Source organism: Megalobrama amblycephala, linkage group LG8 (assembly GCF_018812025.1).
Source record: "Megalobrama amblycephala isolate DHTTF-2021 linkage group LG8, ASM1881202v1, whole genome shotgun sequence".
NCBI classification, from domain to species: Eukaryota; Metazoa; Chordata; class Actinopteri; order Cypriniformes; family Xenocyprididae; genus Megalobrama; species Megalobrama amblycephala.
In genome coordinates, this window is record NC_063051.1 from 964,004 (window position 1) to 980,982 (window position 16,979).

Consider the following 16,979-nt stretch of genomic DNA (forward strand, 5'->3'; position numbering starts at 1 on the left):
AGCTTTCAATCAACCTGATCAATCCAAAATGTTCAAATATTAAGCAATAAGCATAAACCAAACAGTTTCCACCAACAGTATAAAGTCTAAGACCACTATTGAATCGGCCTGGAAGACAATACAAATTTTAAAAAGTGCATGTTTAATGTTTTTAAAGCTATTAGCAGGGCATTGACCATTTTATACCAATGATTTTCTGTTTTTATTTTATATGTTTAGATAAGATTTCACTGTATGCAAACTTATAGGTTCTCACATATATAGTGATTGTATGGAAGCATGAACAATATTTGAGAGCTAATCCTACTTGGAAAACAAGTCATATTGACAGCTTTTGAGATTTTTTTTATGATTTTTTTTTTTTTTTTTTTTACTACAATTGTAATTTGTACAGTATCTAAAACTAAAGAAAATTGTTTTCATTAATTGAAATATATTTAATATATTTAATTGAAATATATATATATTTGAGATACACTGATATATCGGCCAATAATCGGTATAAAAACAGCCGATAGTCAGGGCCGATATATCCTGTCAATCAAAAAAGGACAGGAAAATGCACTGAATTTGTACTTTGTGTAAAGAAAATGCTAAGAAACCAGTTTGATGTTCAATATTAATAGTAATTATATGAATTAATAACATTCAGAAAGTTAAGAAATATTAATTAAATCTTCAGAATTTAGTTAATGTGGTTTAATGTTAATTTGTTTATAACTGATAACAGTTACTCTGAAACAAGATGATGAAATGGAGAGAATAAAGTTTTTATTTGTATTTCTTTCTAAACATAATAATTAAAAATATAATGATTTATTATATAATGATAGATTAATTAATTAAATAAAATTTAAAAGAGGGTATAAAAGGCAGAACCCCCAAACTATCGGTATCGTTATCGGTATCGTCAGATATCACTCTGAATAATCGGCTATCTGTATCGGTGGAGAAATTTAGTATCGGTGCATCTCATATATATTATATATATATATATATATATATATATATATATATATATATATAATATATACATACATATATATATATATATATAATATATACATACATACATATAATATATACATACATACATATATATATATATACATACATACATATAATATATACATATATATATATATATATATATATATACACACACACACACACACACACACACACACACACACACACACACACACACACACACACACATACATATTTATATATATCTATCTATCTCATAAAAAAAAAAATGACAAAAGCACAACAAAATTACTAAAACTTGAAAACTGAAAATTTAAAAATAAAAGATAATTCAAAATACTACTAAATATTATAATAGTATATAAATACTAAAATAGAGCAAATATTATGGAAAATAATCATTTTGTGTCTCACGAAAAACAACATGATTTTCAAACAACAACATGAGGGTAAGTAGATGATTTCTCTTTCTGGGAGCAGCCTTTGAGATCCCTTTAATTTGATATAAACACGCTCTCACACATTTCTGCTTGTTTTCAGAAAACAGAAAGAGCTGTTGTGGAGGTCAGAGATGCAGCGATTCACACTGATGGTTTTATCACACCTGCTGACGCACCACTCCTAACAAAATGTTTCCCAAGAAAACAAACGTGGCTAGAGAGAGAGAGACGGCTGACACGGGCCGCCCAGTGGAATCCTGACTTCCTCCCAGAGTTCCTGTGATGCGCAGTGTGTTTCCTGGTATGAGCTTGTCCCGGAGTGAGAGGGCATGGGAAAGAACGCTCTACCCCCTTTCACAGTGGTAAGCTGAGCTAAAACAAACCCCGGACGGGGCACGGCCGGTCCACAGCGCTTCACCTGGCCTCGCCGCTGTTCTGCTAGCGTTGGCGTCTTTCACGGCTATCGTATTCCACACAACGCCTTACATCATACATCACCATGCGCTGTCACATGTATATCTCTTTTTACCCAGCATGAACGTGGTAAACCAGTTTGCCCAGCACTAAACCAGTTGACGAACACAAGATGAAGCACTCAACTTTTTCAGCGGCCTTGGGTCCGGAAGTATTTTTCCCAAGTCTTTGTGAAAGAGTTATAAGCCATGAACCAAGCCAAACAAGTGAAACACAGAAAAGTATTTTAAATTCATACAAAAAGACAAAGTTACAAGACTCCTTAAGTCCTTAACTTTAATGAGAGAAAGAACTACAATCCCATGAAGCATTGCTAATGACAATCTAATTAAAAATGAGGGAAAAAAATAAAACTATTGCATATAAATAAAGGATATATATATATATATATATATATATATATATATATATATATATAATATATGAGAGAGAGAGAAAGAGAGAGATTAACATTGAAATAAAGATAAAAATATTATTCTAATAACTTTTAGAAGAAACTTAAAAGAAAATGAGAAATGTTGCCTTGGCAAATTTAATAAAAAAACTTTAAGTTGAAGCAATAAAATGAAAAAGTAAGAATGAAATAAAAATAAAGATAAATAAATATATTTTTTAAAAACTACTAAGAATAACAAAAGCACATAACAATTACTAAAACTTATACTGAAAATATATAAAAATAAAAGCAATTCAAAATATTAATAAATACTAGAATAATTAGAATACAAATAATACTAAAATAATACTGGTGTCAACATAATGCTAAATAGCTTTGTGTCTCAAAAAACAACACGATAGTAAAAAATATTTTCATGATTTATCACAACATTCTTCTTTTGTCAAATCAACTTAATTAATGTGGTTCAGATAACATAATATTTTGAGTTTCTGTTGATTAAACCAATCACCTTCATTATATTAACTCAAATTCTCCACGATTCTCTGATTGGTGGAGATTTCTCTGTTGAATCATGGGTTATGTAGTTTTCCACCAGGAATCTCGCTGTTAAACACTATCATTTTAGAAATAAGTTAGGGCTGCAACTATTAATCGCGATTAATCGTTTGCAAAATAAAAGTCGGTGTTTACGTAATATATATGTGTGTGTTCTGTGTATAATAATTATGTATATATAAATACACACACATACAGGTATAAAGTCTAGAAATATATGCATGTATTATAAATATATATATTTATATATATATTATATTACATATAAACAAATATTTTATATATAACATTTTTATACACAGAACACACACATATATATTACGTAAACACAGACTTTTATTTTGCAAACAATTAATCGCGATTAATCGTTGCAGCCCTAAAATACGTTGAAATAGGGGCTGATGACTAACAAAAGCATTTATATCCGTTTCTATCGGAAGGTTTTAGCATGGATAATGGATATGACAATGTTAATATATTTGGTCTTGGCGGAACAGATCTGCTACGCTGCTGCTGAGCAAGTACAGGAACTTGCTACTGCAATACATACGCTGATACGCTGCTGTGAGTATGTAAGACATACTGCTGCTGCACAAATGGCATATATCAATTACCCATAGCAGATCTTTACAGGTGGAGCTGGGGAAGGTGGAGGGTTTTTAGACTCTGAAAGCATGCTGCAAACTGCAATAGTGAATGATAACCAGCCATTCAAATGTTGAGCAGCAATCTCATTGGCTGCAGATGCGACATGAACCAATCAGCTTGTGCCAAGTAGATAACGCTGTAAATATCATCAGCTTACATTAAGGACCCATCAGCCTGTGCCATCTAGTGTTTAATGACAGAACTAGACAGTAGGTTAAAATCAATTTCCCTGTTGAGAAAATGAATTGAGTTTTTACTTCCAGAACCCGACTGTTGCTCTATACCCTGCATGTCCTGACAGGAGCATTATGACCGGGTTAAGAGAGCAGGTTGGCTGTCTTTGAAACAATTCATGAGCCGTAGCTTTGCCATATGGCTGTCTGATCTATAGCGAGCTCTCCAACCTGAACAGTCATCTAAACCATTCAATCAAAGTCACCAAACTGCTCTCTGGCCGCTAGCTGAGGGCTATATCCCATATGGCGCTGTACGCCGGACGCGGGTGACCGCTGCACCGCCTGAAGGGAAACCGCGAGACACTGTGACCTCGCTACAACAATGCAGCACTTCTGCAGCCCTCGTATTTCCACCGTGACTCCAGACAGACCGCGAGCAGCCATCTGCCCTTTAATTTCCTCTAAACTCACACGGGAGTTTCTCTGAGGGATCAATGGGGCAGGTATTCGAGCTACAAAAATGAGAACTGGTTGAATATGGACCCATTTCACCTTTATAAGGTTCTCAGAAGCCGTCATAGTTGGGTAAACTTCTATAATGGTGACTGGAAACTACAACATATATTATTTTTGCATTCCCATTTACTCCAATAGCAAAAGAAAAAAATCCATGATAGTGTTTCTGACTTTACAAAAGAGAAAAAGATAGTAAATTTGCCATCACGTCCTTAGCCCTTGTATTAGAAACACCTGAACAGCAACGTTAGTTGTCTGTAATTTAATATTATTTTATTGTTTATTTAACAGGGACAATACAGAAAAACATTACTGCAGTACTGAGCAGCAGATGCTCTCTATATATAGTATGCTTTGCAGGAATTGTCCTTATATAAATGTACATTAATGAAAATAGAAACTATTTTTAGTTAGATTTACAGTGTCATGAACTGTGGAAACACGCCATCACAGTATATGAAAAGGGTTCATTGTTTAGTTTCAATGTTTCATTGCACAGCAAGCCATTTCATTTAAGACAATATTACAAATTTTTTTTGTTGAAAGATTTAAGTAATCTGTAATTTTTGCCATTCTTTCTTGTGTCCCAGTTTACTATGAAGTCACAATTCTGACTTTTTTTCTTGCAATTGCGAGTTTTTATCACGCAATTCTGACTTTATAACTCGCAATTCGGACTTTATAACTCGCAATTCGGACTTTATATCTCGCAATTCGGACTTTATATCTCCCAAGTCTGAATTTATATCTCCCAATTCTGACTTTATATCTCCCAATTCTGACTTTTTTTATCTCGCAATTCTGACTTTATATCTCCCAATTCTGACTTTATAACTCACAATTCTGACTTTATATCTCCCAATTCTAACTTTATATCTCCCAATTCTGACTTTATATCATGCAATTCGGACTTTATATCTCGCAATTCGGACTTTATATCTCGCAATTCGGACTTTATATCTCCCAATTCTGACTTTTTTTATCTCGCAATTCTGACTTTATATCTCCCAATTCTGACTTTATAACTCACAATTCTGACTTTATATCTCCCAATTCTGACTTTATAACTCACAATTCTGACTTTATATCTCCCAATTCTAACTTTATATCTCCCAATTCTGACTTTATATCATGCAATTCGGACTTTATATCTCGCAATTCGGACTTTATATCTCGCAATTCGGACTTTATATCTCCCAATTCTGACTTTTTTTATCTCGCAATTCTGACTTTATATCTCCCAATTCTGACTTTATATCTCCCAATTCTGACTTTTTTTATCTCGCAATTCGGACTTTATATCTCGCAATTCGGACTTTATATCTCCCAAGTCTGAATTTATATCTCCCAATTCTGACTTTATAACTCACAATTCTGACTTTATAACTCACAATTCTGACTTTATATCATGCAATTCGGACTTTATATCTCGCAATTCTGACTTTATATCATGCAATTCGGACTTTATATCTCGCAATTCGGACTTTATATCTCGCAATTCGGACTTTATATCTCCCAAGTCTGAATTTATATCTCCCAATTCTGACTTTATATCTCCCAATTCTGACTTTATAACTCACAATTCTGACTTTATAACTCACAATTCTGACTTTATATCATGCAATTCTGACTTTATATCTCGCAATTCTGACTTTATATCATGCAATTCGGACTTTATATCTCGCAATTCTAACTTTATATCTCCCAATTCTGACTTTATATCATGCAATTCGGACTTTATATCTCGCAATTCGGACTTTATATCTCGCAATTCGGACTTTATATCTCGCTATTCGGACTTTATATCATGCAATTCTGACTTTATATCTCGCAATTCGGACTTTATATCTCGCAATTCGGACTTTATATCTCGCAATTCTGACTTTATATCATGCAATTCGGACTTTATATCTCACAATTCTGACTTTATAACTCGCAATTCTGACTTTATATCATGCAATTCTGAGAAAAAAAAAAGTCATTTTTTGAAAAGAATTGTGAGATGTATAAACAATTACGAGAAAAAAAGTCGCAATTACCTATGTAATTTTTTATTTCATGGCGAACACAAGCTTCCATACTTTTCTGCTGAGTGGCAAAGAGTTTCCTTGCGAATATTTCACAGATCAAAAAGTTTTAATCTCAGTGTCTGAGCTCAACAGTTGCTGATAAATGCCTTGATAACACAAAGTGCTGTAAATGCAGTGGAAACAGACCAATATCTTACATTTATCAGCAACTATTGAACTCTTGTGTTTTTGCACATCCTTGTGATGCTGAACTGAAATCAACTCATTGTCAGCGAATACTCTAGTAGAAGTAATGGTCGTTGAGACCTTGTTATAGTTCAATGATGCATTTGACATTAGGTAAATAATCTTATCTAAACGTCAAACTAACTCTAGCTTGCTCGCACTGTATTGCGCTGAACCCGAGGGCTCTTGCTGTGCACGTTTTGGGAGTATTTCAATTGATGCACTAACTGGTGTTTTTCATCTGAAATGCACACACAAACCGAACAGCCCGTCTACGGCCACTTGCCTTTGGGGCTCAAGCCTGTCTGCAGCCTTTGAACTCAGACTCTCGTAAATAAAGCCGGCTGGCCACACGCGTCTGCTCTTTAGCTCGCTAATGGAGCGATGGGGGGGATATAACAGCCTAGTAATGGTCTCTTGAGATGCGGCGGCACTTACATCACTGTCCAGGGATTTCATCAATGCTGGAGAGCAGCAGAGCATGGGAACCCTGATAAGTATTGCACGGACACAATGAAGACATATGCACAATGATGTAATGTGCGATATACATGTAGAGGTGAGTGGCCAAATTCATGATAATGAATCACGATATAGTTATTTTTGCTGGGAATTAAAAATGTGTTACATAATAATGTGATAAGCCCCTATTTTTGGAAAATCTAGTGTATTAAAAACTTTATAAATGAAAGGCACTTTGATTATTTTCTCTTTTTATTTGGAATTTGATGGACGCAAACCAAAAGATAAGATTATTCAAAACAAATGAAGTCTGACATCAGTGCAAAAACAGCTTCACGTTACGTAACACAAAATGTGACTCCAAAACAGTCAAACTAATATTATAAAGCATTTATTCCCCTCTACCACTGTATAGCAATATCTAACCATCACTCTATGTTCAAACTGAAACATTTGCAAAACATTTCATTCTTTGTTCAAAAACATTTTTTCCTCGTTGAGTGGGGAAAGTTGTATTTTTTATTTTTTTTGCATATTTTCCAAGTTCCTCATTCATGACAATACTTGTTGTCCAGAAAATACAGCAAAGAAAAGTGTAAAATAGATCAGCACACACAAAATACAGTGTGGAAAATCCATATTTACAGATTTTTACCATTGCTTAATATAAACTGTTGTACAATTCTGTATTCAAAAATCAAAATTCTGTATTCTAAGTCACTTTATTCTTTTCCTCTTTGCTTTTCAGACAGAAACATGACAATGCTTGTTGTCCAGAAAATACCACAAAGAAAAGTGTAAAATGGATTAGGCCTTCTCTCCGAGTAACACCAAGCTATCGGTTTCCCATCCTGCAGATAGACTTTTAATTTATTGGCTTCTGTTATTAAAAAGCCCAGCCCGAGCTCGGCCGCATGTTCCTGGCCACCATGTTTGTGTGTAACACTAACCGCCTGCCACGGTGGGCTCTGCTTTCCACATGACAGCCTCCAAGAGGAGAAAGCCACCTTTCATGCCAGCTTGTATGGAAGGATCACCTCTCCCACCCAAAAACCCCCAACTTATGTGTAATCGACCCCCTTCGTTCAGACATTCGCCCCATCGGTTCGCAATTTCTCATCCTACCCATCCCCCCATCTCTACTGCCGCCACCCTCCAGGTCTGCTGGACCCTTTACCCCTGGAGCGCTGCCCCGAGACGTGGGTCATGGATGGGGACAGCTGGTGGACCTCCCAGAATCCGTCTTATGAGGGACCCGGTCAGACGGCATTCTGTTCCCAGGTAACACATCTGGCCGGTTGTAGTGTGGAGGCTCAGACTGCATTAAAACGGCTGCGTGTTTTCAGTGCATGCAAATCACATGCACACCGAAAGAACACTGCAAATATTCTGGGATAACATTTCACCGACTACACTTGTGAAAAAGAAGTGTGCTTCATTGTATTGAATGTGCACTTTAAAAAGTTAAAAGTATACATTTAAAAAAAAAAACTACTTGCAGGTAATATTAATAAAAAATAAAAGAGAGTACACTTTGTAATCATGTCATTAAAGTTTTAAATCATATTTTAATAATCATTTGTCATGCATTTAATGAAGTCATTAACATAGTAAAGCACATGTAAAGTACTTGATTATAATTTTAATCTTAGTGTTTACAGTTAATAACATTTAAAGTTGATACATTTTAAATGTACTAAATTGCAACTTTGTCATTCATCATCATACAAATATATTTAAATACATGATATGTAAGTTTTCGATAGAAATGATATATTTCAGATTACAGAAAATGCTTGACACTACATTCAACACTATACTTTAAGCATATTAAAAAAGACATTAGAATGATGAAATTCCATATAAAGTTGCATTCTTAAGTTCAACTAATTGTATTTAATATAAATTTAAACTATAATGCATTTTCATTGAATTAAAATAACATGCATTTAAGTATCTTTCAATTCACTCTTAATTAAATATGGGTCATTGACGAATACGGTTTTTAAAAGTGTAAAAAAGCATAATAGGGATATAATTAATTTGGAATTTTTATTACGTGTTAATGAAATTATGTGTTTTTTTATAATCAATTAACACTGCTTTTGACATTTTTTACAAGATGGACAAAATTTGTCACCAAAAATTCATTCGGTTTAACCAAAATTTTGGTTTTACTGAATGGCACTTTTGGTTTTACCGAATGACGATATTTTCAAACAATGCTAACAGGCTGATATCTAGCTATCTAGCAAAAGCACAGTCAAACATTTTATATTTAGTACAAGATTTTAAAATATTACAACATTTTCCATGTTTTATAGCGGTTGCACTGAATGACCTGATGTTTCGGGACATGCGTATGATCAAGTGAAAACATTAATTTTTCAAATAGTTAAAAGAGAGTTAGTTACTTTGCTTCATGACCTTGTGGTCCTTTGCAGGTGTCTGAATGATGTCACATCCTGTCACATGATATTGACAGCATGATGTGATCCAGAATGGTCCCTTTATATTGGTTTTTATATTGTTTACTCGGAATGACGTCAATAAAATTATTTTTTCCAGACATTCTTTCTCATAACGAAGCAACGACTTCTACACATAATTTTAATACCATTTTGCACTATGTTGATATATGATGTTATAAAATCATGCCTGAATAAAAAATATATACATTTATTGCATTTTAAGTTATTTTAATCACAAATGAAGTGGCTGTATTGGCCTTTGGATGGTTAAACCGAATGACTTTTGACACTTCAAAATCTTTAAAATACCTTTATATGTAGCAAAATATAATTAAAACCTTTTGGATTTAATAAAAGAGATCTAGTTGTACTACCTTATATACGTTAGATGTCATATCTTTGTTTTTTATTATTATTAAGGCCTTTGGACAAAAAAATTACCCATCATGTCATTGACCCATATATATATATATATATATATATATATATATATATATATATATATATATATATATATATATATATATATATATATATATGGTGGGTGTTTACTAGCCCAAATCTCTATGATTTTCAAAGGCAAGTTTTATCATCCAATCATCAGCTTGAATGCTTAGAAAAGTACCAACACACCTCAAGTATGTATAATGTAAGCTACAGGATGAGTTATGACAAAATGTTATACTTTGGTTTAGGGCTTTGTTCAAATCACTAACCCTAAGTATATGCTATTCAATGCAGCTTAAGTTGTATTTATCCAAGAATATTCCTTTGAAACTGAGTTTGCTTCTTGTTTGACTTGGATTTAAAAACCTGAGCACTCTCATGACTTGCAAAACAGCCTGGCACCATCTGCATAATGTATGCGCAACCCAGGAAGACTAAGTAGTTTATTCAGTTAGTAGTCTTGAACTTTTAACCTTGAGACACCGTAAGCTGCAAATGCTAACATCCGCAGCTTACATTGTTGTGGACACTCGGTGAATGATATATGACTTCATCAAAGAAACGTGTTGAGAAATTTCCTGCTTATTTGCCCCGAGGCCGGTTAGCAAGTGTAAACGCGCCCGACATGCAGAGAGGAGGAACGTTTTAGCTTATTCAGGAGACCTAATTTGTTTAGATTGTATACGGTCCAAGTTTTTCAGTCGCCACTGTTGGAAATTGATTATGAGAGAGAAAATCTCTAAATCATTCACATGTTGATTGATGTGGTGTTACTCACTGGTGAGACTGTGGTGTTGAGTTTTGTTGTTCTAGACTGTCAGCTGCTTGAGCTGTTAACGCAATTAGTGTCGGTAAAAAAATTCCAATATAAGCATTATTTATATTAGGGCTGAAAGGTATAACAGTATTTGTGTGGTGTGAAACGTCCAAGTTCTTCCATCAAGCAGTCGGCACTGTAATGATGTTATTTTCATATCAGCCTTCATTTGTTGAATGAATAATGAGATTTTTTGGTTTGCATCCATCAAGTTCAAAATGATGAACCTTTCATATGTAAAGTATTTAATTCACTGAATCACAGCAGCTGGAACACACACACACACACACACACACACACACACACACACACACACACACACACACACACGAAGTGGGTCAAAAAAGCATTCTTAAGTTCAACTAATAGTTAATTTAATAGAAATTTAAACTGTAATGCATTTTCATTTAATTAAAATAGCATGCATTTAAGTATCCAAAAACATTGCTTTCAGTTTGCACTTAAGTTAAAATATATATTATTTATTTTTGAAAAATATTTAGTTTCTTTTTCACACACACGCACAGCACTTTGCTTTATGACTCAATGATAGTGATACATATGACGCTCATGTCTGCCTGCAAGTGTGAGTGTGTGTGTGTGTGTGTGTGTGTGTGTGTGTGTGTGTGTGTGTCTGTCTGTCTCTAAGATATAAGATAAGGACTAAAGGTTGGCAATAGCTGAAGAACCAGCTGCTGTTTGGTGAAAAAATGAGACTATAGGGAAAAGGAGGGGTTTGGATGAGTGAGTGTGTGTGTGTATGTGTGTGTGTGTCAGATTGAAAGGGAACTGCAAACTATGTGTTGCTTCCTTCTCAGATTAACATAGAAAATCTCTCCATGCACACAATATTTTGTCATTTATTAAATCAAGCATCTCTGTTTCCATTGCTTATAATTTTGGTTAATTATATAAATAAACTAAATGATGTAGAAAAATCCCTCATTGAAGTATGGACCCGAATCATGTCTATAGACCAGATTATCAGAGAATTTTCACTTGGAGCAGTAAGCGACCACCTAGCAACCACCATAGCAACTCCATAGCAACACCCTAGCATCATGACAGCTGCTCACATTTAGTTCAGAAAGTGCAAAAATTTAGTTTGTATCTTCATGTTTCCTGCACCTTTTGACTTGTTGTTCATTATTACTAGGCAACAGATTTAAAAACAAATCATAATAATTCATAGAGTTCACAGAGAGATTTCCAAACATTCAAATGAATCTGTACAATTTTTTTCCAATCACAATTATAATATTCTCTGACATTTCCTGGTTCTCCATCATTGTGTAAATGATGTTCTGTACAGTGCCGAAAGCCAAAAATGATGAGCAGTCAGTGATTAAACCTTCAGGAGTAACACAAATCACTCAAACCATTCGACATTTGATCACAACAGCTTCTTAGTTTTGGTTGTAATCAAAGACGGTTAGTGCTTCAGCGTCGTCTGATCAAAGCGAGGGTTTATGTGAAGTTCAGCTCACTGTCGTTGGGCCTCTGACCGTAACTCTTCTGCTAAAGCCATCTTGTATACGCTTGACTAGAGTATAAGCAGCAATAGTAGTGATGCTTGTTGCTATTAGTTTTAAAGGATTAGTTCACTTCAGAACTTGATAATTTACTCACCCCCATGTCATGCAAGATGTTCATGTCTTTCCTTCTTCAGTCAAAAAGAAATGAAGATTTTTGAGGAAAACATTCCAGGATTTTTCTCCATATAGTGGACTTCACTGGGGTTCAATGGGTTGAAGGTCCAAATGTCAGTTTCAGTGCAGCTTCAAAGAGCTCTACATGATCCCAGACGAGGAATAAGAGTCTAATCTAGAGAAACCATCGCTCATTTTCTAAAAAAACAAAAATTTATATACTTTTTAACAACAAATGCTCATCTTGCACTGCTTTGAGATGTGCCACACATTACATAATCATGTTGGAAAGGTCACACAAAAAGGTAAAACAACGATGTCGGGCAATTTTGAAGTTGGAGGAGTTTTCTGCCCTACCGCAGGACTTCCACCTACATCACGCATGACCTTTCCAACATGATTACGTAATCGCAGAACAGTGCAAGACGAGCATTTGTGGTTAAAAATATATACATTTTTATTTTTCTTAGAAAATGGCTTATGGTTTCTCTAGATTAGACTCTTATTCCTAGTCTGGGATCATGTAGAGCTCTTTGAAGCTGCACTGAAACTGACATTTGGACCTTCAACCCGTTGGTAACTGTTGAAGTCCACTGTATGGAGAAAAATCCTGGAATGTTTTCCCTTTCTTTTCAACTGAAGAAAGAAAGACATAAACATCTTGGATGACATTGGGGTGAGTGAATTATCAGTAAATTTTAATTCTGAAGTCAACTAATCCTTTAAGATTGCTGTACGATTAAAAGTCATGCTTGTTTAATCCATTGCTATATTTGCATTATAGGTTTTGCTCTTCATCCCTTCATCCTTAGCAGTGAAAAATTCCTCCAGCCTGAATCAAGAGCCGCAGTCGCGACTGTCTGATGATGTGGCATACTGTGACAGCGCTACCGATCACATTCAGTTGCGCAAGACTCACGAGACTTCGGGAACACCTCTGTGGGCGCTAGCTAAATATTTTGCTCATTACGAGCGAGGTTATCTTCCATCTGGAAGCAAAGGATCGGTTGACAATTCAAAGCAGAAGCAAAGTTCAAGGCCTCCAGCCTCACCCTAAAACCGAGGGGTTAACGCCGGCCGGCCCGTAATGAAACGAGCGCCGATAAACTCAGGAAGAGCCGTGCTTCCTATGAAAATATTTATCATTCCAGAAACCTCTGGCTACAGAGGACTTTAGGAATTAATTTGTGTTTTCTTAGGAGGGGGTGCTCAGGATGGGGAACTCGGGCCTCGCTTTCGACCAGGAATTGTACGGCTTATTCACAGTTTATTAGAGTTAGTAATCAGAACCATGATGGGAAGAGAGGAAGAATGAGCTCAAAATGAGACCTGATGGTATTATACACTGAAAACAAAAACTCGCCCCACTGCACGTGACCTTTGTTGCGTGTCTTTTCCAACAATATTGGCGTGGAAAAAAAGAATGGGTGCCTTTATGTCTGATTTCAAACAATCTGTGATCATTTTAATTTGTTTTCATTAATAATAATATGCATGTGCATGTGCTGCTTGCTTCATATCTTCCATTGCATGCCTGCATGTACTCCAAAACCACATCGTGATACTGACTCCATTTTCAAAGCATTGAATGAAAAGGGGTTCATTTTCACTCAGTCCATTTTTGGAAAGGTTTGAATTTGGATCTTTTAGAGAAGAATCAAGTGTGAACAGATTAGAGAGTAGCTATTTCTACTGGCAGCAGGAGACCAAATTTAATACGAGTAATTTAATAATGTGGTGCCATTTTGTTCTTTTAGTTTCGATGTCTGAGAAACAGCAGTGTGAGATGGTGAACGTTCATCATATTCACAATATGTGAAGTTACCAAAGACAAAAATAGCTACATTGCATGCCTGTGCGTACAGTATGTTATATAATGAGAAATATTATTCGGTTTATCGTTGTAATATGACTGAGTTGCCATGCATGAGTCAATATTTCTTGGACTTGTTTGTGGTTTTGCAAAGTCACGATGGTGGTACAATCCAAAGTTTAGGATCAGTATTACATCTGCAACAAATGAAACTGGTTTTGGATCTCAGAGTCCGATCCAGGATAACTTTAACTTTGGCGCTGTAGACCTGGATGGATAATAATTTGGAATTGTGCAACAGTGACCTGTGTGAATGTATTGAGCTTCTTGAGGATGATGAAAGCTTCTCTTTAGCAAGGAACCCTAAAATGACCTTATTAACTTCCCGACTTTAAACATCACCTCAGCGATTTCAGAGTAATCGTCTAGCTTGATGTGACATCGGGCATTGTTTTATTTCAAACAGCCAAACGCTGCTCGCATTAATAGACACGTATGCACAAACTAAGACTACTAAAATGTGAGTAAAAACAATTACCAAGAGTGATTGTACAGATGTGGAAAAATTAAATGAAGAATGTTTAGATATGAAAAAGCAAAGTATTTTGTTCAAGAACTTTCTATACTATTAAGAAAAGGGTTGTGAAAAGCACTAAATTAAGTTTCTTTGGTCTTTTCAGTACTGCATTATAAATGGCAGGTAGCAATATTTCACAGCATTTTAACCCAAGAGAATAAGTTAAAATCATGTTTAGCTTCCCAAGATATAAGCAAAAATATGACCAACATTCATTGCACATTTAGATTTTGCCTTATTAGCTGATATAAATCAGTTTTTGATGGGAGGAAAAGGCCTCAGATGACTATTTTATGTCTGCTTCATAGGGATGTAAGTGTTTTTGTTATCCACTGTTATTCTTTCGAGTCTCACTATAAAAACAGAGGTGTTCTTTAATGATACAAATTAAAAATATAACCAATTTGAAGCACTAATGCCTTCACTACTACTTAGAAAACTAATCTTTAATTGTTTTCAAATTATAGCATTTTCTGTTTGTAAAATGTTTCTGAAAAATACGAATGGCAAATTGAGATTATTCTTCTGTGTTTAGATGTTTTCACAAAAAAAAGTTCTGAACCTAATGACCATTTAAGAGCCTTGTCTTGATTTTTAAGTGTGTGGGACACTGTCAATGTGTTAACATTTTAATTCTGTGTGTGAAAACATAAAATATGAATAAAAATGACAAATTGAGGTTTTTGTTTGAAAATGCACTGCATACAACACAACTAAATCTAGCCCTGTTTTATTTCGTCTGCACTCTTTTAAAAAATATGTTTATTGGTATCCTAAGTTGCTCTATGGTTTTAAATAAGTTTGTAATGTTTCATTATAGTTCTTAAGATCAGTGTTTCTTTTAAAGCACAAAATGTTCTCCTTAGACCTAAGACTGTTTTTTTTTTTTTTTTTTTTTTTAAATTCGAGTATGATCGGATATCTGGATCTTTATGTTAAGTTAACAGACGCGTCCTCGTGCGATCCTGCTTTTTCGTTTTTAACACGAGATTTTCTGATAACCGATAGTATGTCGGCTATTACACAGACAGGAAATATATGCAGTTTGTTATCGTCAAAAATACAAAAACACAATATCAGTGAATAAATGATGCACTCACCATATCTGAAGCAAAGCAAAAGAAAAATCAGCTGTAAGTTCAGCAAAGTTCCCTCTCCATCCTGCGTGACGTGTGTTTATCAAAGCGCCGACAGACGGATAGAATGTCTCATCCCGCCGCCGCTGTTACATTCGAATTTTAAATGTTTAATGATCCGGCTGCGCGCGCGGTGAAGATCGCAGTGTGTTCGAGAGCTCTGCAGTGTGTGTCTCGCTCCCTGCGTGTGTGGCGCACTCGAGTGCGCACTAATGTGAAGAAACGTTCAATAAATGAGCGACCTGAAGTTCCTCCTCCTCCTGCTTATATCCTCAGCACGCGCGTGTAGCTCCACCACAATGAGACTATCCTGCTCTGTGTGTGTGTGTGTGTGTGTGTGTGTGTGCGCGCGCGCGCGCGCTATTTTTTTTTAATGTACCTCGAGTCACAAATATAGTAAAACGTGGAAAACAGACATAAAATAACATTTTTGAATCACTCTCTAATGTTTTATAATTCAAATATTTTTTTTATTTTTTAAATGTGTTTAAAACTACAAAAAGTGAATCAGAATCTACATCCAATGGTCGCCAGAAGGTAAACAGCTTAATTAACACACTTAAATAACGTCTTAAGTTTGTGTTAAAATGTAGGGAACGGAAAATATCATTAGCTCTGTATAAAACCAATAGAAGTCAATGCCCATGATAGGAAAACAAATGTACGTTTGTGAAGGAGAGACATTTATTCATGTTCCAAAGAAAGTTGCAGATGATCACATTTAAAAATTGATCATTTTGTCCTTCATTATGATGGCAGTGTTCATGGTGCATTTCAGCAAATGTGTACAGTATTTGCACAAATTAGTGATGTTAAAAACATACCCTGAAGTCAAATACAATGCATGATTCTGAAATAATAAAAAATAACTGGATAAACATGCTGATTTATGTTCCTCTTTCTTTGAGTTCCCTTTCACAGCGAGCAGTAAAGCGAGTTTCCCTATAGGTTGTTTCAATTCAACAGCAGTTAAAAGAGAAGGATAAATCATACTGTTGTCAATGTAAATGTCCTCAGGTATATGACAGTTTACATTTACATTAACATTTTGATTTGCATTGGAGGGGAAGTGGTGTTTCTTTAAATCATTTCATACTCAAGTGTTCATAAGTGTGTACTTAAATGTAAATATAACTTAGGTGTGCAATAAAAA

The 16,979-nt window shown here is 34.9% G+C and overlaps 1 protein-coding gene across 1 annotated transcript in view; it reads right to left on the reverse strand.

The window, feature by feature from the left end:
* Positions 1 to 16,129, reverse strand: part of eya2 (EYA transcriptional coactivator and phosphatase 2) — a 48,220-nt gene extending 32,091 nt beyond the window's left edge. Inside the window, exon 1 of the mRNA XM_048198615.1 lies at positions 15,791 to 16,129. The gene's annotated coding sequence lies outside the window, so the exon portion shown is untranslated. The remainder of the gene's footprint in view (positions 1 to 15,790) is intronic.
* Positions 16,130 to 16,979: the final 850 nt, after the last annotated feature.